This window comes from Dermacentor andersoni, chromosome 4, assembly GCF_023375885.2.
Source record: "Dermacentor andersoni chromosome 4, qqDerAnde1_hic_scaffold, whole genome shotgun sequence".
In the NCBI taxonomy this organism is placed as follows: Eukaryota; Metazoa; Arthropoda; class Arachnida; order Ixodida; family Ixodidae; genus Dermacentor; species Dermacentor andersoni.
The window spans coordinates 61,681,127-61,705,865 of NC_092817.1; the positions used below are offsets into that span (position 1 = coordinate 61,681,127).

At 47.3% G+C, this 24,739-nt stretch overlaps 1 protein-coding gene across 1 annotated transcript in view; it reads right to left on the minus strand.

Annotated features, from left to right (window-relative positions):
• The window catches only part of LOC126536201 (uncharacterized), a 93,618-nt gene that overhangs the window by 26,710 nt on the left and 42,169 nt on the right, over nucleotides 1–24,739 (minus strand). The gene's annotated exons all lie outside the window — the stretch shown is intronic.

Sequence of the window (24,739 nt, forward strand, 5' to 3'; positions counted from 1 at the left end):
ACTTAAAAAGATGCCAGAGAATGCGAAGAATTCTAAATTGCTCTCTATCGGCACACAAAACACGAGCAAATTCAACTATTTGTAATATTAGGGCACATGAGCGCGTGCAACGAACGGAGACAAGTGGCGCAAAAATATGCTAATGCTGCTGAAGTAGTCAGTGTATAGCGGCACTAATGAAATGCTAATGAGCCATATGAAGGCCTCATTTGCATCATAGATGGTGCAAGCTCTAAAACTAAACATTCCTCCACGACTGGAGCATATACTGAGAACTCGGACGGCAAGATTAAAGTGGACCGACTAGGAAATTTGATGCTATCCAGAAAAAATAACATCGCAAGGGAACGAGCACCTTACACTTGGGCAAGAGTCGCCCTAAACAAAGGAGCTGTTCAAAGCAGCATATACTACTGAAACGTTTATCGTATGCACTAAGATATTCTGTACGTGTTCCCTACGTTTTGCACATTATTTTCAGGGAATTATACGAACGAAATCTTTAGCATTCACAGGAGACTTAGTTCTGGGGACATTGAGTTTCAACTTCTGCTAGCCTTCGAGTGTCACTGTTGATACGACAAACTAAAAGAAGGTTGGAAGACTCGCGACATTGTATGTGTGCACAAAGAGACGACAAGCCGTACAGGATCCTGTGAGTATACTGTTTTTCAGCACCGCAAGCACAGTCTTTAACGAGATTTACTACAAACACTGCCTTACGCAAGGACCAAACGCTATTGAAGGTGTTCTACGATTGTCGCGCTATGGCACTCGTTCTTATACTGACGGAGAAGTTTACTGCGTGTTAAACTCAGCCGAACGTGCTCCCATTGCATTTGTGCGCAGGCAGTTAACTGCGGCTGCGATGAAACAATCGCACATTTTCCGTGCATCTGCCGACGTTGTAGTTAGCATACGGAAATGCATCTGTTGTGTACCATGTTAGAGACAGTGGACTACCGGCCACTGTGAGGGGAGAAACAATAGGACAAAGGTCACAACAGACGGATGCGCTAAAGGGAGCTACAGAGCGTCTGTTCGCTTCCTGCGGTTGTGGGCTTGCAAGACAGACGGCGACAGTGACAGGTGCCGCCTCAAAAGTATGCGCAGCGATTTCCGTTTCGGTACTCACTTTTCTCCCTGCTTAGTCATATCATGGGAAGCCAACAAACACTGACACCGAGGACAGCATAGGGGAAATTATTTGTGCTTAATAAATGAAATAAAGAAACGTTAAATTAGTGGAAATGAAAGTGGACGAAAAAAACAACAACAAACATCACGTTCTCGGGACGCCTGCGGCAGAAAGGACGTTCCACGTCCGCTGCCAAGGTATGTGAGTGGTGGCGCTGGCTAACCATCCCGGGGTTCTGCTAGGAAACATAAATACCCAAGAAAGTGGATGGGCAAACAGCGCCGCGGTAGCTCAATTGGTAGAGCATCGCATCGCAAGTTCTTTTTCATACACTTTCATTTCATTAATTTGTCGTTTCTTTATTTCATTTATTAAGCCCAAGTAATTTCCCCTATGCTGTTCTTGGTGTCAGTGTTTGTTGGCTTCCTATGATATGACTGATGAAAATCGGGCCCCTCGGTTAACCCCCTTTCTTCTCGTTTTTTTCTCCCTTCTTTTTAAATCATTTTCCCTTTCCTCCATCCAGTTTAGGAAACCGGATTTTTTTCTGGTATCTATCTATCTATCTATCTATCTATCTATCTATCTATCTATCTATCTATCTATCTATCTATCTATCTATCTATCTATCTATCTATCTATCTATCTATCTGTCTGTCTGTCTGTCTGTCTGTCTGTCTGTCTGTCTGTCTGTCTGTCTGTCTGTCTGTCTGTCGGTCGGTCGGTCGGTCGGTCGGTCGGTCGGTCGGTCGGTCGGTCCGTCCGTCCGTCCGTCCGCCCGCCCGCCCGCCCGCCCGCCCGCTTGTTTGTCCGTCCGTCCGTCCGTCCGTCCGTCCGTCCGTCCGTCCGTCCGCCCGTCCGCCCGTCCGTCCATCTGTCTGTCTGTCTGTCTGTCTGTCTGTCTGTCTGTCTGTCTGTCTGTCTGTCTGTCTGTCTGTCTGTCTGTCTGTCTGTCTGTCTGTCTGTCTGTCTGTCTGTCTGTCTGTCTGTCTGTCTGTCTGTCTGTCTGTCTGTCTGTCTGTCTGTCTGTCTGTCTGTCTGTCTGTCTGTCTGTCTGTCTGTCTGTCTGTCCGTCCGTCCGTCTGTCTGTCTGTCTGTCTGTCTGTCTGTCTGTCCGTCCGTCCGTCCGTCCGTCCGTCCGTCCGTCCGTCCGTCCGTCCGTCCGTCCGTCCGTCCGTCCGTCCGTCCGTCCGCCCGCCCGCCCGCCCGCCCGCCCGTTCGTCCGTCCGTCCGTCCGTCCGTCCGTCCGTCCGTCCGTCCGTCCGTCCGTCCGTCCGTCCGTCCGTCCGTCCGTCCGTCCGTCCGTCCGTCCGTCCGTCCGTCCGTCTCTCTATCTATCTATCTATCTATCTATCTATCTATCTATCTATCTATCTATCTATCTATCTATCTATCTATCTATCTATCTATCTATCTATCTATCTATCTATCTATCTATCTATCTATCTATCTATCTATCTATCTATCTATCTATCTATCTATCTATCTATCTATCTATCTATCTATCTATCTATCTATCTATCTATCTATCTATCTATCTATCTATCTATCTATCTATCTATCTATCTATCTATCTATCTATCTATCTATCTATCTATCTATCTATCTATCTATCTATCTATCTATCTATCTATCTATCTATCTATCTATCTATCTATCTATCTATCTATCTATCTATCTATCTATCTATCTATCTATCTATCTATCTATCTATCTATCTATCTATCTATCTATCTATCTATCTATCTATCTATCTATCTATCTATCTATCTATCTATCTATCTATCTATCTATCTATCTATCTATCTATCTATCTATCTATCTATCTATCTATCTATCTATCTATCTATCTATCTATTCCACAAACGAAAACAAGATGCCAACCAAACAAATAACTCGGTAGCCCCGACACGAAATGTCCAAACACGCACGCAGTTGACATCGCGAACCCTACATTTCGCCCTCAGCGCAGCTTGACAAGACGCCTCGCTTCCACAAAGCACGCAACCATCTGAGCCAACCCTCGGACCGGCTGCCATCCGGATCTTTGTGTGCTCGTGCAGAACGATGCGAGTGCTCGGTCAATCTGGGTCAAGTTGCGGCCGTAAGGGTCTGATTCATGGCTCTTGTTACAGAGATCGTTCCAATGCTTCAGAAAAGTCGAGTTGGTCAACAACAACCGAATAAAAAGAAAAGAAAGATCGCGAGTGTGGCCCTGACAGTGGCGTTGCTCTGATGTTGTACGAATCGCAATCACAAGAGTGCCTCCTGCGTCGACGATAGTGCACTTCAGCCGAGGTAAAAGGTTCTGGCAGCGGGAAGGCAAGCTCAGCGCACTGCGTCTTCGAATGCGCATTACACTTTCACCTTGTTTTTCGACTCTAGCAGATGTAGAATGGTTCCAAACGTTCTCGCAACGCAACGAAATGGAATGGAGGCAGTAGCTCGGAGGGAAATCGTATTTTTCGTCCGAGATTGAACGCTGGCAGCAAGGGAAAATGATCGAAGCGAAATCACAACACCGGGAACAAAAACCACACATGAAATGAAAAATAAAATGGAAAGAACAACACCGTGAAATAATTCTAAGCTCGGAAGGACGCAGTGAAGTTCTCGCGAATAAACATTGCGCACCCCTTTTCTGCCGCAAGGCTTTGCCTGTCAACTGCAGAAGTAAAGACGTTTGAAAAAAAAAAAAAGAAAGACATTGCGTGGTAGATGGTGCTGAATTTTAAGCTCCACGGGTGATTGCAATGCATTCTGGAAGCTGCCTTAATTATTCTTGCGCTTATAATCACTACATTACTGTCTTAGGTATACATCGCAATTGAACACGCGCATATGCGGGACATTTCTTGTAGCTATAGTTATTAGCCGAATTAGTAGTAATATGGTAAATGCGTCTATCTTAGTGAAATGTGCGGCGTCGGGACATGTAAAAAAAAAAAAAAGAAAAGAAGAAACGAAAAACAGGGTAAGAACAACGCGACGTTCGCCATCTCGCAGTGCACAGGGGAGGATCGCGTGACTTAAATGTATAATTAGTAGGTTTATTGCGATATCTGTTATCAGAACCTCAATTGTTGTTTGCCGTTGGTAGGGTTCTATGGCTAATGACATGTGCGTCCCCGCGATTGGCGGGGGTCTGCTGTTGCGAGCAGTTATAATACAAGAACTTTCCTTTTTTTGTGATAGAGGCCCACGCGCGCTGCCACGTTTCACGTGTGCTCGTGCGCCTAGACGCGCCAGCGGACGAGAGCTCACGCCATTTCGTGAAGAGCAAAATTCAGGCGATTTTCAAACAACCTCCGCGGGCGCGCAGACTAGAAGACAAATCGTGGGCGAAACTCTGCAAAGAACCAGTCAGACCTCGTGTTCTAAATGAGGAAAACTCTAAAAAACGCGGGGTTAGATGCTAAGGCGCGTAATTAATTACCGAATTCGCGACGAATATCGATGGAGCAGTCGGGTTGCCGTGCCAATCGGTGGGGAGGCTTCTCAAAGTTTCGAACTAACTTTTTCAAACTTTTACACATATCCGCGAAGACTCCAGAATCGGCTAAAAGTTCCCATTTGTTTAGGTGCGTTTTGCTTTCAGCTGACGCTGTTCTTCGGGCAGGCTATAGTTAAAGCTTGCACGAATCCCGCACGCATTCTCTCAATTTTCTTGTTGCGAGCGGCTGCGGCCTCAGATGCCGAACCCGTCATCGGCAACTCGGCAATGACGAATAATCGTCGCAGTCTGGCATTCTATAGAGTAGGCATGAATGGTCGATCGGCTCATTGTCTTGACGGCAACGAACACAGGAGGGGTCTTTCGAGCGTGTACAGCGAGAGAGTGCGTAGACAGCGAATTCACTTAGCAGTGCCCACTGAATTGGGGCACATAGACTCGGCGCTCGAGAGACACGTGCATCGAATGCTAGGTTATTGCAAAGCGGGCACCTTCTGAGATTACGTCGACGCGGCCACGTACTTGTCCGCAACCATGACCGCGCGACAAATTAATCTTCCTACGCGGCTCTCTCGGGAACATCGGGCGTCTCATAAACCTCCATATACAGGAGCAAGGAACCCGGAAGACGGGGTGGTGACTATCTTCAGGGAGGGACGCATCCCCCATCTCCAGCTCGTGGGCGTCGCAAGCCGGGGGAGACAGAAAAGGCGGGTCACTCTGGTGGGGAGGGCTTAGATCGATAAGAGGAAGCGTCCACCGTCCTTATTTCTGGGTCACAAGACGCTGAAAATGTAGCGGGCGGGGGAGGGTCGGGGCACCAACCTCGGTACAGGGCTGTCGCCGCTCTGTGGCTTGTGTACGGCGCGAGGCTAACCCCCTTCCCCCTCTCCCTTTAGCCGCCACTCCCCTCACTCCTCCTTTTCGTTCTGCGGTGTTGAAGGGCCACCTTTGTTGCTGACGAATGCCAGCAGCCAGATTCTACGTCTAACGATTGCCACTCCAGAGTTTTCCTATGCTTCTTAATCTCTTTCTCATCGTTCTTGTTTATTTTCTTCTCTTGGCTGTCGCGCCTCCTCTTATGTACGATGCGAGCGCGATAATGTGCGTCCGGCGATTTAGCACCGTACACGCCCCGTGGACAATGACCGAGTCCTTTTGTTCGCGCCACTCCATAATCATCACCCCTCTTGCGGCATCCCTTTCTTTTATAATTTTTTTTCTCTGTTCGAAAGAGTGTTGGAGGTTCACTTCTTCGCTATAGTGATAATGTGCATGATTGTTCGCCGCGTAAAGGAGAGCGCCTCAGTCGTTCTTGATGGCGAGCACTGCACCCTCTTTTTTTCTTTCTTTTTCGTCACGGCGACTAGTTAGTCTTAGCGACGAGCTTTGATGTTACGGTTGGAAACGTGACCCAGAAATGACGGTGTTTGAGGAAAGCGGAATGCTCTTTGAAGCCACGACATTGATCGACGAAGTGTGAACGCTGAAAGCAGCGATCGTTTACGGCGCATGCTTTATTGTTACCGCCAGAGTCAGCGAGACAGTTTTAATAAACCAGCAACGATGTAGCAGGAGGGAAGCAAAAGAAATATGAGTAAAAAAGAAAAAAGAAAGGAAATCAGGTTCGAAACCTGTGAGGTACCCTTTGCCTCAATGCTTTGTTTTACCTTCATTATTGTTATTTTAAGTTCCTATTATTTCTTGATCAAACAAGGCTAGCTCCTGTATTACGCATTATTTCATTATCATAATGCAACCCGGTCCTTGGCCTATTGCCTAAAGCCGGTTTTGCGCCATTGTTGAAGCAACCACCATCATCATAATCTTCTTCCTCTTCTTCTTTATCATCAGCGGTTACGTCCTTAATTGAAGGTAAACTATTGCACACGACAGTCATGATCCAGCAACGGGGAAACAAAATAAATAAATAAATAAATAAATAAATAAATAAATAAATAAATAAATAAAGAAATAAAAAATAAATAAACGAGGATATCACGACTATATGACGTCTCGAACTACTGAGCTTTCCTCTAAGTGCTCAAGAGAGCCAGATACTATTTCGGCGCTGACATCTGCATATCGCTAGTTAGCACATAAGCGCAATACGTTTTGATAGATGCATGATTTGGCAGATGTGTGTTTTTGTGAATTGTTGGGGCTCGGGGTAGCTGTTATGCTAGGAATCCACCTGGCACAGGGCTGAGTACGTCCGGCAGTAGCAATGAAGGTAAAAGGGTTTATTTCACATTATTGACACTGGCTCCAGATACGGAAGCCCGCTCCATGTAGGAGCATGTTAGACGTCTGAGTTCACATCCGGACACGTCAGCCCCCTCCTCACTGAACCAAAGGTCTCCGCTTTGAAAACCGTCGTCTACCCTAGGAGACTACACTAGGGAATATGATGACTGTATCTCGGCTAATCATAATCGCTGAACCGGCCACAAGATCCCTCCCATGATGTCGCACTGTACCGCCGCCTCCGCCTCCTATGTTGCACCTTCGCCTCCGCATATGGCGCAAGCGCGTGTAGCAGTCTGGGAAACCGAGGTCGAAGGTGTTCCCACGGTAGCCTTCGACGTTGGTCCCTTTCATAAATTAGTTCAGCTTCTCAGGATCAGGTTCAGGTAGTGTGATTTTAGTGGTGATCACCGCTTCTACGGAGGTCGGCGGCTGTTGTGCCTCGAAGTGAGCCCGTCAGGTTTGCGCGTCACAGTCTATGTCGTCGTCTGGCCGCGAAATGTTGACAGGACGGCCTCGTGGGAAACGTCCCAGTGATGCTCATCGCTGTATTGAGACGTAATAGAATGAAGTAAATTCGTTGGTTATTAACACGAATTGGCATCTTGCGTTTGGGCTACTTCTCGCTCTACTTCTTAAATAATGTCCATCGTGACAAGTATCAGTGTATGCGTCGTTTGCAAAGGTGTAAATGCCCCTTGTCATCCTGCAGTCCTCAATATCGATCTTATTATGCCCATATATTTAACTTTATGACATTTCAGTCTAAATTCCTCCCGCGTACTCGTACGTACACCGCCAAAAGTATCTGTCTTACATCAATGTGGCAGTCTGTTTTCGCTTGAAACAAACATTCGTTGAAAGTAGAGAGACCTCGTACCTAAGTTTCCTTTAGTCACCACTTACTTTTCTCTTTGAGCAAACAGTGATTGGTGACACTTCATATTCAGTGACGTAAAAGGTCGTCAACTAGTCGTAGCGCAGAAAAAATCGTCAACTGGGCGAGTGGCGCAGGGAAAAAAATCGCGAACGGCACAGGGACACAGTGATAAGACAACGTCACGAGCGTTCGTGTATTCGCCTTTGCATTGTCTCCATGTCCCGTTCACGCTCTTTTTTACTGTAAGAACACAGGACGATCACAGGAAGAATGAAAAACAGGAAGTGACGTAGGCGAACGTTCAAGTGCTCGTTCCCCATTTCTTTTCCTTTAGCCGCGTTTGAGGAGATGTTGGTGATGGTAGGAGGCGCTGGCTACTCCTGTTCTCTCGCATGTTTTAATGCGCATAAAAGCGGTGCAAATGCTATAGAAGCAAAAGTAAAAGCAACGAACACAGTGTTTTGCGCGAGTTGGAATAGCGAACCCATGGCGATCGAGCAGCGCAAGAATGACACTAGCCACAAGGAACCCCGAAAATAAGAGGCGGACACCGTGTTCGCTCTCTCTCTCAAAAAGAGAGAGAGAGAGAATGAAAAAGAGAGTAGAGATTCATTTGAACTACATATGCACCAGCCAATGGACATATCAGCATTATTTATTTCCGCTCTCGGTGGTATTCAGGTCTGTTTGGAGCAGGTTCCTTGGGATGTAACCAAGATATGGCAAGCTGTTCATAGAGGGCCAACAAACTGCAATCGCAAATCGCTTAAACCTGCCTTTCAGATTTTGTTCCGCCATTACCGGTCTTTTATTGGAAACCACTATTTTCCATCCTAATCGCGTGTTTTGTGCTTACAGATGTTCGTTCCCTATGTTCTAATATCGTTCGCACTCTTATTTTAAACGTTATTGCTTGCCTGAACTTTGTCATTATACCGACGGCACAACCCACACGTTCCCACAGTACAAAAAATAAAATAAAATAAACAAAACGAAAATACTTAGAAACACCGTCGCATTCACGATCAAACCGACATCAAGAAGCGACCGTGGGCCAAATAGAACAAGAGCATGGTCGTTCGATGGCCCCTGTATACGGTCGCCCACGATAGCTGCTTTGTAGGCGGGCCGCTGAGAAACGGGCCCTTGCTCCGTGAATTTTGTGTTTCGTATACGATCGTTATTGTTGGTCGTTACGAAAAGTGCCTCTGGCGCCCCGCCGGGTGTCCTGGTGGGCCGTGTTGTACGGTACGAATTTTTGTGCGGAAATGGCAAGAACGGCGAACTGAGCGTTTGCACCGAGGCGGAAGCAAATCTTTTGCTTTTCTGCCTTGTGTGAAGAGGGAGAAAGACAGAAAAAAAAAATGTTGGGTCTGTTTAAGTACCTCCCGTCCGTAATCGCTTTTTGAACATCCGGATGTCCTGCGACAGGAAGATTAAGATGAATGGAAGTTTAAATGTCTTCCCGTTTTCTGGACGTAAGAGGAAAATGTTGGGGAAAGGTTTCAAGGAAAGCATTTCGCTTCGAGAGAGTACGACAGAGCAGGCGTTTCTGAAGAGAAGGGGATCGATAATGTTAATGTTCAAGTGGTGCAATGTGTTTCGTTTCAGTTTTAACTGCTACACGCGGCTCAGGAATCGGTAAGACTCTCCCCCTCCTCCCCCCACCCCAAAAAAAAATAAAGAACCAGAAAAAAAAAGAACGGAAAGGAGAGAAAGATAAATACACTAACTAACGCAGCAAAGGGTTAATTGCGCTCAATGCAACGACTTTGTAGGAAGCGCCTACACTACCGATTCGAGTGCAGGACGGCACTGAATTTCCAGTTGCTGCGTACATACATGACATTGGAATCAATGAATAATTAGAATCTAATTAAATATATGGGCGATAACTTGTTAAATTATGAATGGTATCACGAGCTGACATTATCGCATTACAGCAATAAATCAATTTCGAAATGGTGCGTAGACGAACGGTGCGCACGCGCGCGCGCACACACACACACACACACACACACGCACGCACGCACGCACACACGCACACGCACGCACATACACACACACACACACACACGCACGCACGCACGCACGCACGCACACGCGCACTTCACTGAAAGACTTACCACTGGAAGTTCCAGACAGTCCATAACAATCCTCACCTCCACATAAAACGTGCGCCAACAAAATGTCACCTGCAGTGACAGCTTCATTTAAATCGGTGCACCCGAGAGAAAGCGCATCGAAGCGTATTGTTCCTATCAAGGTGACGCTTTAATCTGAACTGCATACGTATAAGTCAGGACGGTCAAATTCAAGCAAACTAAATGTTACCACTTATTTTATTTTATGTTTTCACGGTAAGGACGCGAAACAACACTTTTCCTCGAACAATTTTTGCGTAGATAGAATTCCCCGCATTGCTCGAAAAGAAGAAGCTATTCACTTTAATTAAGCTGTCTTACCTGTCGACGAAGGAAACTTAACACCATTTTCCATTACGCTGTATACCAAGGTGCACTCAAAAGTCGAGCTGCGTTTAACTTCGAGAACTTCGCTTTCATAAAGCGATATTAAAAGTACGCTATCCATTTGGCATTCCTCGACTTTCACAGCCTATATCACGCCAGCCTTGCTTCCAAATCCCACATTGCCTTTCTCGCTTCTCCTTGCACATAGTGGTACTCATTTATTATCCTCATATATTTTGTCATTCCGTCGCCTCGGTGTTTTGTTCCGTGCATCGGTCGTCGATCGAGAGCAGCCCCAGCCGGCGTTCGTCGGGAGAGGAGCGCGAGAACATTGCCGTCGGCGCATTCCCAAGAGGTGCAGAAGCGCGTCGACATCGACACCCAGCCTGCCGAGAGAAATTTGACACTGGCGCGCCCGTGATGCGTTATATGTGGCTCTATTATTGGATCTCTCTTTGTTTCCTCCGCGACGAGCGCCCCGGACGAATCACGTGCTACGCTGCTTATGTTCTATTGCAAATCGTCTGCTGCGGAGAACTTTAGGCGCCATATATCTTCGGATGGCTACCCTACACTTGAGAGCGAGGGAATGGGAGGTAGAAATATAAGAAGTACACACACACACACACACACACACACACACACACACACACACACACACACACATATATATATATATATATATATATATATATATATATATATATATATATATATATATCGAATGAATGTGAATCGTATGTGAATCGAATAGTGCCAGAAGCGAACGGAATATCGAATATTTTTCGAATTGGTATCGAAAAAGGAATAACCATTCTTACTATTAAAATAAAACTATATTTACATTCTGGTATATTCTCGAAATTCTAGCAAGTTTCTGTCTATATGTTGTATAGAGCGTAATTTATTAAAGACAAATGGAGCAGCGTATTCGGACACCCAGTGTTTTTCGGAGAGTGGAAATGATCGTGGTTTAGCCGATACAGTCTGCCTGCCTGAGTGACGTAGCCCGCTTTTCTGCGCAATTTTTCACGCTTTATGCCTACTGTGGTCGCAGGGATGAAATTTTTTTTGACTTTGCTACAATTTTATGATTGATCGCATGCATGTGGCGATTTGAAGTATTCGAAAAAATATTCCACCATAGCGCAACGTTCGATTCATTCATTCGGAAGTTTCGAATATTCGCACGCCCCCGGGGTCGCTATAACGTAAAGTTATTCCGTACTGTTTCTGTTACATTTCTGCAATAAGCCCTCCACGATAGGTCAAATATCTTTCGGGATAACCCCACTTCGCCTGCCTGTCGAGCAATGTCACAAACACCGCGGCAACTGCCCATCTAGTAAGACTTCTACAGTGATTATGCATGATTAGATTGAACAAAAGAAAAATAATTATTTGTGATTCCACACCTTCTTTGCCTTTAGGCTTCCGCTCTCAGGCTGCGTCGACTTCGCCTTTCTGCCACGCGAAGTCACAAAACTACGAAAAGACACCCCCATGAAAGTGACATGCACGCACTAAAGATGCAATAATATGCCGAACAAAACTGATTCTTTTTCTCGGAATAGCTGTAGACTTCCCCGTTCCGAATGGTATAGACGTCTGCCCAGCGGTTGCTCTGGCACTGGATACTTGTAGCTGGCATGAAAAATAGATTTATTTTCGCACAGTAAATTTTTAAATGCGTAAGCATCTATGTGGCTACGAAACGAGGAAAAACGTCCGTCCGTCCGTCCGGCCGTCACGTAAGACGATCGCTTTCAAGATAGGGCCCGCAGGGGTGTGCGAACTGACCTTCGTGCTGCCTCTCGCTTCCACGCGAACTATGCGGCGAGAACACAGCGCGCACGAAGCTATCAGCACTCGGTGCACTGTCCCCCCATCGCCGATCGCTTTCATGGGTCACGCCATACGCAGAAGCCCCCGGAGTACGGTTGGTCACGGTTGATAAGGTTTGACGCGGATGGATACGCCGCTAAAGAGCGATAACGGCTTATAACGTTCGGAACATCGTCAGCTCACCTCCACCTGCAGTAGTTTGCTTGCCCCATCAATTCACCTTGCGCAGCCGTTCGCAGTAGTTCGCGTCGCCGTAGAGCTGTCGTTTATACTTGTCGGAACAATTTTCATAACATTGATAATGACACCGGGCTGCGTGAACAAGTACGTGAGCAAGTACGTACGCAAGTACGGTACGTGAGCAAGTGGCACAATGCTTACGCAAGCTTAGACAACTCCCAGAGGAGTTTCTGCGTGATTTCTTCTTTTTTTTAACGTGGCAGTGTAACGTTGCGAGCCCTTTCGACACATATGCGACATCGCTCTGCCAACTGTTCTTCGCTGAGGATCCACTTTAGCGGAATTTTTAACCTTTCGTTGCATGGCGGCGTGCAACGAAAGCTTAAACCAAGCAAGCACCCCAACCAAACAGCCACCGCAAGCTAAGCAGGGGGAAGTAAGCCTATCGCAGACGCCGGCACCAACCCTTCTTGTCCGGTTATCTACTTTCATTGCGCTACCTTGCTTCCACCGAAACCCTCTCCACTTCTGCGTGATCCTCTCCTCTTGTCAGGCAATTAGATAAAGAATACCTGTCAAGGTAGGCAATGCTATTCGCTTTGAAAGCAAAGAAAAGGGACGTAAAACGAGGAGAGCGCTTGATTTGGCAGTTCAAACAACGCTGCGGGTCACTGCACGATACTCGCATCGGCACTTACGTAATTTTGACGTCAGAAGATTGGAATAAAAACAGAATAGTTCTACATTAGAGGGCCCCAGGTTTCGTGCAGCGCAATGAAGGCCGATTCGGGCTAAAGGCGCCTGTGCCGGTTTGTTGTCCTTAAAGATTGGAGCGATGCTGTCATCGCACTCTGCTGCGATTATCTGCGAGGTCGAAATTACAACATAAATTTCTCTGAAAATAGTCTGCGATCAAAGAAGGCTAGCGCAGTTACACACGCACACTAAGAAAATAATGCGCCTAAAGTAAATGAGTAACGTGGCGCCTGCTGTTTTCCGATACTTTCGGGTGACGCAATCCTTCTCAGCCATACGGCGCTAAGGTAAACAGAAGAACAAAGCCGAGCCGGGACTGAGCAAATCTGTCTGGAAAATGTTTGACTGCGAAATAGACTGTCCTGAATCCCCCCCCTCCCCCCCCCCCCCCAAAATAAAACAAGCGAAAATGACGATTCACTTAATCCAAACATTGCGACCAGACTTGCTGTTGGTGCTCCGTCAGGCGTAAAAGATGACTCTGGCGTTTATTCGTGCCTCCACAACTCCTATGAGAGTGTATAAGAACAGCACACCATTGCATTCACTGTGGTAAAGATGATTTCAAACTAATGAGAGATTAATTTCTATTAACCACTATGTGACGTCGCTTACGCTACCGTGAATAATACTGTAATCGAAACGTTAGGTACTGCTTGCAACTTTCTATACAGCGTAGTTCGCAATTTATTTTCAGACTGATGCTTCTCGGGCGAGGTTGAAGTACATACTGTACCGGGGGCGCGCTTTGAAGACGAGGACAGAGTGAGACACACAGACAGCGCTCTCGTATGTTTGTCTGCGAGCCTTACTTTGTCCTTCTCCTGAAAGCACACCCCGGCGCCCTCTTTATTTTCCTTGTCTTAAAGCACGACAAAAGTTGACGACAAGCAAACAACAGCCCAAAAGTACTGTTAAATGAATGAGCCGTAAACAGGCAGAAAACAAACAATCTCAATTTGATAAAACTCAAGCTGGATCAAAAGGGATAAGCCATGAAGTACGAAGAAATAGGTGCACAAGGTGTCCGATACGAGCCGAGAGGTTTTTCGTTCGCTTAGGATTTGCCCATTGACGACGTCGCCCACCATAAATTGGCAATACAACGGAGAAATGCTATGTATTGTTACAACGGTTTGTGTTCATCGCAGCCAAGTGAGCCCGTAAGTGATATGCAAGCATTCTAGCCATTTACATACAAATTTAAATATACAAGCATTTAGCGGTGCAACTGGAACAGGCTCGCATATCATCTGTGATCGTGGTGAACGCGTGTTCGAATGACACGCTCTGTCACCTGACATTTGAGTTCACGGTTTCTACCTCTGTTTTCACTTATTACTACGGCGTACTCATCCCAATTTTAATTTTAATCGAACTAACAAAAAAAAGAAAGAAAGCTGTGCGCAAGCTGAAATGCACCTAAACAGTCGGGTTCGTTCGCTTGCGTTAAGCGTAGTCGCGAATGGGCATGAATTAACTGTTATCATTACCTTACTGTAGCTTACTTAGTTTTAGTACCGCGCAGTTTTGGACACAAAACACAGAACAGGGCACAAGCAGGAGTGCGAACTAAGTATGTTCTAGCAACTAGTCCCAGTTCCAGCACTTCTATACCTCATCAAGGCAACAATAAAAGCCAAATGGTGCAAGAAATTACAGCAAACATATTAACACCCTTATGGGTGTTAAAGGTACTCATTTAGTGCCAAGGCTAACATCCTCACCTTTAGATTGTAGTACAATATCGTTGATAAGGATAATTGAAGTTTTCTTTTTTGGCATTTGGCGACTTTTTGTGGCAAGTGAAGATGACGGTAGCTGCAACAGACGACGCGATAACAGCATGAAATAAATTTTAATAGCTATCACTGCCAAATTTTGCGCCAGATATTTGAATGCGCAACACGAGGTGGCCAGGATTAATACACAGTTCTCAAATACGACTTCTCTCATCGCTGCTGTAGTTCGAGCTCGCTGTCGTGTACGATGCAATTTTTTTGATGGCCTTAAGTTTAAGGGTTTTTGACATGGGACAAGACAACACTCTTACGGGCGTGAAAATTTTTAGTGTTAAGCAACCGACGATCCGGTGGGGACACGCGTGGACACCAATCCTTAGTCAGAGAAGTGGTCCCTTCGATTGCCGGTCTTTCGACATGGAACTAGCTGGACCCGGGATCGCCGAAATGAACCCGTGGCCCCAGGGACCTGGTAAATCCCCCGTCACAGATATAAGGCATCGCGGCGCTCTGCCTGATTACGACGCATCTGTTACCGGGATAAAGGTCGGTCATTCGTATCAATCTGAAGCGCAAGACTCCTGCGGATAGGGTTCCCAAGGCTCCCTTGAGCCTGGCAGATCAGATTGCGCAAGAGACAAGTGAGGGACAGGACTGCTTAGCGGCACCTTCCGCTGACCGTTGCAGCGGCAATTGAAGAGGACAAACGACTGAAGACTCCTTTCAATGAGTGCGGAACTGAACTGTGGGCTCCAGAATTTAGAGCTTTCATTACAGCTTCTCTTTATCATACTGTGCGTTTTGATAAGTGATCATAGATCAGAGCCTCAATGCAAGAAAGAGTACCTGTGCTTTCTGTCCGATCTCAAATTTCTTTTCAACTAACGAACGCGCTGTTACCATCTGCCCTTTAGGATGTTATACAACAGCAGCGCATACATCGTAAACGACGAGAGCATGAGTAGCTCCATTCAGAAGTGCATAAAAGCAATTGGAAAGATGAAGTAAGAGAAGAGATGTTATTGATTCACAGAGCGCGAAGTTTTTCCTCATTTGTTGGAAAAAAAGAGATTATCTTAAGTACGTCCTCTCATTCTCTGCACCAGATGGCACGCTCAGTAAATGACACATTCGTGGGGTTTATCGTAGTGCAAGCGGACGCCATTACCTGGTGTAACGCTCTCTTTCACGATTGCGCAGACCATGTCGTATACCCTCATGCGCACCACCGCCAACGGTAACGACTTCTAACGTCAGGGGCAGAAGATGTTCAAGCAATAACCAAGTTTCGCGGCGCCGCACGTTGCGATGGATAACATGAGCACCTCCCAGCTCTTCAAGTCCACCCACTCGCGGCATGATGGGGTCCTGAAAATGACGCTCAGGGAACTTCCAGTGTCTGCGAAGGCTGTTAATGCGGCACTTCGCAAATGCAATCTTAGCTTTCTGTTCAACGACTCTTTCATCCTTTTTCTTTTCATTGGCCTATGGTCCTTCGCGCTGGCCCTGATATACACTCTGAATCAGCGCTGACGTTGAATGCAACACTGGTCCCATGAAAACTAGCGAGTACCATGCAATGTCTTCAACACATGCGGATGTGATCTAAATTTTGCTTCCCAATTTTCTTAAGATTCGGACGCCGAGAAAATGAAAACGGCATTACGCAGTATGGTCATGGCTCGGAAAACAAACTGCGCTAAAACTGGACTAAACACCAAGACACAAGACAGCGCACTTTCTGGTGTCTTGTTCAGTTCCGTTTTTAGCGCTGTTCGTTTTCCAAGTCATGTACCAACTAGCTCACCAACTCGCGTTATCGAAAGAAATGGCGCGTAAGTATTGCCGTACACGCCTTTCTGTGGCAAAACATGTGTCAATATATCAAAAAGAAAGAGAGAGAGAAGGATTGAAACTATGCAACCCGAGCGTGGCAAATTAATGCAAGTATCATGTCAGTAACGCTAAGGGAGCTGTTTTGTAATTAGTGATCCCAGAAAATGGTTTTGACAGAACGAAATATATAGGGCGCAAAATGTACTGCCGCTGCCAGGAATGACTCCACTTGCATGAGAAATCAAGCGCCACGCTGCTTTCGTTCGCATTCGCCCCCCTCTGCGGGCAGTTGCCTTTTGCTTGCGAACGCGCGAGACCGGTAAATTGCAGCAGGTGAACCTGAGCGCGCATCTGGGTGCTCAGTCATGCAGCAGCTGCGGGTGACGCGCCAAGCGGCGCCTGCTAACACTCGGCCGCGTTCGGGAATTCGTCCTTGACGCCCGTGCAGCGGGTGCAACTCGCGGCGATCGATGCTGGCATCGGATCGATGTGGCGCCGCTGGCGAGGAGGAAAAGAAAGTGAGAAAGGTTTTTGGGGGAGCGAGCGGCTACGGGCACCTTTTACGACGGCGTATAGTAGCCGCGCCGCTCGTTCCATAACGATGAGCGAAGAGTACAGCTCCAGCTTGCGTCGACGCCTTTCCTTGATCCTACCGCGCTTCCAACTTTCACCCTCCCCCTAAGCGCCACTCTTGTTAGCTTCCTGTTTTCGGGGTCACGGGGCCGTGCGCTCTGAAACGTGTGGCGCCATGGATCGCAGTGTCTAGGCACTGCACGTGCAGCGAGGCGTTTCAGCGAGTTCTCGGCGCTCGCGACTTGGTATGAGGCACACAAGAATTTCCGATTTTCATGCTGCGGCTTGATATCAAGCGTTAGATATCGCCCCGGGTGATTATCGTCATGACTCTGAAGAGCTACACGATCAAAATAAGCCGTTAGTGAAGCTGCAAAACCCTTTGTGTACATTGTTTTATCTTTATACAGTATACAATTCCATTCGATCCCATCCTTACACATCCTATCCATCATATCCGTCCCATCCCTTACCATCTCTTCCCATCGTATCCTATCCTATCCTATTCTACCCTAGCTTAGGCTATAGCCTATCCCATGTGAAAAGCTGAAAGAAGCCTACAGGTCAGCAAGACTTAACCGGTGCCGAGTGTTAGAGTTGTGTTTGCTTTGAAAGCGGAAAGTAAAAATGTTGATGTATTCTAAGACAGAGCGAAATAATGCAGAAGAACATGTTGCCTGTGGTCACGAAGTCGTGGGCCATGAATAAGCAGTGCGACACGGCGCTGGCTGTCGCCCGCCTCTGTACACCTTAGCATTTACGAGCGCGCCGATGTGTGATGTAGGGACTGAGAAGGATACAACTTATTTACAGCCAAAGCAGAGAGGTCCGCCGGAGCTTGCGTGATCTAAGCTCTGCACTGAGAGAGAAATGATGCCTACGTAAAAGCATATGATACAGCGACTCTCCGCAGAGCCGCCTGTTTACTTCCCTGCCATGCAAAAATTATGACACGGCCGCCGTTTCGCACCTACAGGTTGCATAGCGTGGTCGCGGACACGGAACCGCAACCCCGGACAGCGGTTGCATGTCGACTCTTTGCGGAATATGAGCCAGCGTCGGCCGCTCCGGCGAGGACGCAGGGCAATCACAAAATAGGCGCTCCAGCAGCATTTCGGGCTTCCAGCAGTGTACGAAAGCCCCCAGCCCCGAAATACACTGTACTCGAAACTACTGAGAAAAAGAGATGAAGATTATGACGCTTCCCGCGTTATCGTACGCACGTGTGCAGGTAACGTACGAGCATTGCGTGTTATATCTCTGTCTTCTTTGTTTCTCGTACCACTTTGCCTTTTTCTTTCTCGTGCGAGCGAGGTTCATTTTTGGTGATAAGTAGCCTTGTGGCTGCTGAGCTGCGACTGTACTGCTTAGATATTATATAATAGCTGTATTGCTGAGCTGATTCCGTGCGATCGGAAATTCATAACTGAAGCTCGTTAGCGGGTGCTGTATCTATAGAGATGACTTGCCTTATGCGATTAGTGAGCGGACAGACTTCATCTCAAGGTTGCGACGCTCGTCATATGGGGCTGTATTCAGAAATATTTTCGTTCGTAAGTGCTCTTTGAAAGTGGCTGGTCCCCTTTGCTAATAATATAAGCAGCATCAATCAGGACTGGAGGAGAAATACTCTTATGAACAACTCCAGCGCAAAAGCTTTTTTTGTGAATACGGGTCCTGGTTTCGAGTCGCGAGGCTTTTCCTTCGTAAGCCCTCTTTGCCATTGGCAGCCTTCGATAATGATGCGTTTAGCATTAGAATTGACTGATAAGTGTCCTTGAGAAGAATTCTGTCGTAAGAGCCTCTTGTAAATATTGGCCCTCGTGGGCACGTAAGAATGCAAGAAAAAGAAAGAGAATAAAATCGCACTTATTTTCCCGATTAGCCAGTAAGAACTATTGCAATGAGTGCGCTCTCTCAAACCCTGTCACGTCACTCATATTGGTGGCCACCAAACGCATTCATCAAACTGGCGCCGTTGTTTAAACTCTCGCACCTCAATTAAGAGCATACCACGCTCGCTCCCATCTTATAGTGCGCCTCTCTTTTTTTTTACAACCCCTGATATTGTAAGAACGAATCAAAGCTTCACGACTGCCGATGGCATCATAAGAAGTACCGAAAGACGGAATTGTAGACTGGCGGACTAGTGTGTGCAGAATAATGATGAAATTATAGTGCAAAGAGCCAGGACTATGCAGTGAACACAGGCCCAAGCGTTCGCGCCCGTGTGGTATAGTCGTCATCCAAGATGTCGGCGCCATGGTTGCTCCGAAACACAGAGCATAATATGCGGGGAGAATTTGGAAGAACGCCAACTGGCTTGCACAAACATGAGGCGGGACAACCAGCTTGAGGTGTCTTCATGGAAGGCAGCGCTTCTCAAGCGATGCCCTGAGGAGCAGGGTCTGCGATGGGGCAGTCAGCTGCTGATGCGTGCCTACGCTTTCGTTTCCGTGGCAAAGTCGACGTGTATACGCTCGCCTCTGAGTTGTCCTAATCTCCTTTGCAACTAGTGACATGCGTTTCGAAGCGTACCTCGTTTACTCCTTCACGAGAAAGCCTAATGACACTGAAACCGCACACGCTAAAGGCAAAACATGTCATCGTATAAGTCTGGGGAACTCATTCTTATTGGTGATGGACCGAATTTGTAGTCTTGATACGAGAACTTTAGCCGAAAAGAAAAGAAAACAAAAACAAAAAAAAATGTAACTTTGAAGATGAGGCGAAGGAGGACGTCACGTTTTTGCAAATGTGAGGTGACGCTTTAGTACGTTTTATTATGCGAACGCGAAAGACTTAACTTCATTATGAATGCTTAGCACTTGTCCAACGATTCGTATGTCATGTCACGGTGCGCTACTAGCTCATGTTGACCTCAAGAGCATTCGGTCACTATTTTAATCGCCATTACCATGACGTGCAAGAAGCAGTAGTTATCGCCTTGTAGCAGCACGCTCAAGAAAATGACATTTGGTGTAACGTCAATCGTTATGAATGACGTTAACGCAAATATATATATGCACACGCATCGGAGGGCTGATGTAATCGAACGGTACTAATAGAGCGTTGCCGCGCAACTTAGATCCATCCTAGAGTCGTTTCCTGTGTTGCTGTAAAAGTTGCAGTTGCTCGTATTGGTACCAGTCATACTGTGTATCAGTCGCCAAAAACTGCAAGATGATCATCCAACTAATTGATGATTCCATGTAATCATGGAACTACCGTACGGCATTAGTTGTAATAAGTTGTTGCAGTGCAGAGATTGCGGATGAAGCGGTGGTACATTAGGCACTTTTCTCAGACTGGGTTTGATCTTGAAAAGACCAGATGGCAGCGTGATGGACTCAAGGAAGGGAGCGCTTGAAAAATGTTTAGCGCCTCTTCATAATTCTTAACGTGCTTCAGAAACCGCGCCGTTTCTCTTGATGGTCCGGATAACAATATCAGAGTACGATTTCACAGCACAGAAAGTTACCTAATTTACATGTATGACCTAAACAAAGCTCTTTCGACAAGTGTTTCAAATGTCCGCTTGGTACTGCTCTCCAACTTGCTTCATTGACATTTATCGAAAGTCAAAGGGGGAAAAAAAGAATAAAAATCTGGGGCCGAATGAACGACGCTGAATGTCGTAAATGTTGTATGCCCACTGGCAGGCCGCCTTCGCTAGTAATGTGTACATTATCCCGATTGGCTCACACCTGCTCTTCCGAACTATTCCAATACGCACGTTTATTGTGAGCAAGACCCATACTCTGCACATGATTGCCTGCACAGTGCTCGTCGCGTCACTGAAACCATCACGCATCACAGGTCTGTACAGCGTGAGGTTGTAAGAGTCGCTTAGATCTAAATAATTTTATCAGAGCTTGTCAGAGAAGAAGCCGCGGAGGACAGACTGTCACCGGCACACAACCTGAGGTTAACTCAAGCAAATTTGCTGCTCTAGTAGCTCTACTAAGGTGAAAGGCGGCCTTTAGAAATGTCGCCCTATCAAGTGCGGCCCGAACGCAGGTCTTCACAAGCTATGAAGGCGGTACTGTGCTGCAAGTGCTCTGCTATAGAAGGCCTCGCCCGCAGTTGAAACAACGCTGGGCAAACGACTAATCAAGAGAAAAACAGAATACTCTCTTGAGTAAGATGGAATTCTTAAAACGCTCCATTAGTCACTTGCACAACGCATCACGTACGGCTCCTTTTTCGGTTACGCCTGGCAAATCGTTTCATCACGCCGCCGCTACCACTGCCTCACTTGAGAGCGCGCGGTGTTCCGCGTCAGCTGGGAGTGTCGATCGTCCCACGGCTGCCGGAATTGCTTTGGCACTCAGCCCCTCAGCCGCCGAACTGCATCGTGGGCGAATAACAAGTGGCTTGCCGCCTTTTCGGGCGCTGGGACAACTCTCTTCTCCGTCTTCGTTTCGTCGTCCTCCCCTTCCTCATTAACCACTTAATGTGGCTGGGAACGACGACGAAAAGAGTGCGCAGTTGTCGCCGTATAGCTAAGAGGTGCCTGGAGCTTAGAGAGGCAGCGAAGCCAGGCCGGTGTATAGGCGTGGTATTTTGTTTGCGTCGAAAGAAAACGAAACTGTGTTTCGAAAGAACGCGAATTTTCATTTAACTGTACGCGTTAAGTTCCTGCGAACGGGTAGGTAGATAAACACTAATTCACGCGCAGCCATGGTACACTGAATGTACGCGCAGTGGGTCGATGCTAGTAGATACGCCATCGCGAATGGGGGCAGCCATTTAGGAGTTGCCGCTGCGAACACAGAACAATACGCGTTCGCCAATTTCCGGAAAGCTTATTGTCACCGGAGGCTCTGAAGCTGCTGGTCGGAAACAACGCTGCGCTGTCGGGAGGTGTGCAGTTCTTTTCATCACAGCCACGTCCTGTGGCTTAGTCAATCAACGAAGCACTGCAGGTGATGTACCCGAAAATGACTTCGTTTCGCTTAGCAGTTAATCGCCCCGAAGTCAACAGATTGCACGTTTAAGGGCTTTGTGCTGAACGCTTCGTTAGGCCACCGCACGCTATTTGCGATGCATGCGCAGAACAACAGCTTAACGCTGATAAAGCAGGTGACGTGGCCTATCACTCCAGGTCACGCCTTATTCAATACGCGTGTCCCTTGGTGGGCACTGCGAACCCTCAGCAAAGCCCTTGCTCGTGCCCTAAACTGCGCTCAACATTAGCGCATAAGGTGCTTTCAGCTATGGTCAAGCGTAGTATGTGGTGCGCAAAGCGGACCCTACCGTTTTCTTTAAAAAGGAAAAGGAAATAAACAGAAACACCCATGCAACTCTTCTGCAGTGTGGGGATCGATGTTATGCGAAGCATTTTGTAGGTATACCGAACTATACACAGCGGCGTCTGGGGTTCTGCAATGCGTTGCCTCCTCGAGCGTGTTCTGAAAGGCGAGCGATTGTATTTGCGTGACGCGAAGCGTGTGTGTGACGACAGCAGCAGGACGACACCGACGTTAGTATGCCGGTGACTGGTATAAAGCATGACGAATAATTTTTTTTTTGTGCCTTGGCGAAGAAACGTTATTACCTGTTCCGCTATACCCGCACCGATCTAGAAGACGATACAATGTGGCACAGCGTCTACACACTGCTAGGTTCTACAAGGATAGAATTCGGGACTGCGTGCCCTCCCCCGAAGGAGGGGGCGCAGTCTAACGCAGCGTCGCAAAGCGCTAACTGCCACGAGAGAAGTTGAGAGAAACTTACGTGACGTGCTCTCGCTTTAATAACCGACTTGTTGATATATCTATATATGAGACGTGACACACGCGGAAGACAGTGGTAAGATTGGAAATTATTGGCACGTTTTATTCCTCCGTACGTGGCCTAGAGACACCTGGCGCGCACGCTTATAGTGTTTTCCCGAGCACGTGCCCTCGCTCGTGCTGTGCAGCATGACGTACGCGCCGGACATCTCAAAGATGTAGTCGGCACTGACACGAGAGATGTATGCGTGCGAGTGTATGGTATGGTAGGGTAAAATTTTATTGAAGTCCTGCAGATTGCGAGTCATCACGAAGCGGGCCGCTCCCACGTCGGAACCGGAAGGCCAGGCCTTTCGGCCGCATAGTGTTCCTACTGGACAGCGCAGAGGTGGTCAGCCAGAAGACGGCTGCGGAGAACCGCCTCCCATCTCGCCGAGCTGTTATCGATGATAGAGCGTGACCGGGCACACCACCAGAGCATGTGTTCTAGCCTGGCTATTCCTCCACAATCGCGGCAAGTTTCATCGGTGTAGTACCATCGGTGCAGTGTGGCCTAATTCAATAAAGAAAAAAAATGAAGCAGGTGTATAATAGTTAGAAAGAGGTTGTTACGCTGGGAGACCGGGGGTTTGGTCCCAGCATCGGCAATTCATATTTATCATTGTGAAGAAACCCGAAGCAATGCGAGATAGGAACCTAGTTACCTACCGCTAAATGCTTGGAATGGCACATAATGCTTCGCAATAAACAGGATACTCTTATTTTGGGGAGGACCTTCCGCGGTGGATCAATGGCAACGGCGTTGCGCTGCTGTGCACGGGCTCACAGACGCGATACCCGACCGCGGAAGCCGTATTCTGATCAGTGCGAAATTAAAAAGCGTTCGTTGTACTGTTCTTTGGATGCACGCTAAAGAACGCCATTGACCTGTGGTTCCCCACTGAAGTGTCCCCCATAATCCACTGTCCAGTTTAGGAGCGTTGAACATCATAATTAAACACAAAGGAGGAACGAGAAAAAAAAAAGAAGACAAGAGAGGGGGGGGGGGGGTGCGTAAGAGGGAGGTAGAATGGAAACTGTTTCGTCGCGTCTGAGGATGAGGGCAGTGGTAGAGGCATTAAGCCTGAAATAAACTTGTTTGGAGGCATTAAAGGCCACACGCCTCGAGGATTTTCTCCCTAATCCCTCCTTAATTCTTCAACAAGTCCTAATGAGTCTCTTTCAACTCACAAACGCGGTTATCTTTTTTTCTTTTTGTATGTTCGTTCAGTTGGGGCTGTCGTTGTTCAGCCAGGTATGTAGGACTCGGGCATGGCCACCGACGGAATGGGAGGCGGAATTGTCCCGTTATCCCAAAGGAGAGCGCTTTTGAACTTTTGCAAGAGCTTCTTCAAGCATCGCGAGAGTCGTTTGAACTTACTGCCGCAGTTTTCGCAAACAAAGAATCATGATACGCTTACGCAAGTCCACCACGCCGCGCCAAACCACAGATTCTGTCTCGTATTTACAACATTCGCGGCATGAACACGAATACGCGAGATGTGCGTGCGTGAGTAGGCTTTAGGGTAGGGAGAGCGTGTTAGAGGTACGTTCTCCCTACCGTCCTCTCTTCCTTCCTCTTCGTTTTATAATCTGTCCTCGTGCTCCTCCTTATCTTTAAGAGCAAGACAGAGCCTACGTACTGTCACCGACTTATTGTAGCATGTTTTGGGCTGGGATAATGTCGCCATTATATTCCAATGAGCTCTATTCTTTTTCGCGCTTCGTCAGTGGCCCTGGCAGCGTTCCGCCATGAGATTGGCCGGCCATGAACTGTGGACGGCAAGAAAGGAATAGAATCGAGGGAAAGGAATCCTTATACCGGTTTTCCTTGTTTTGC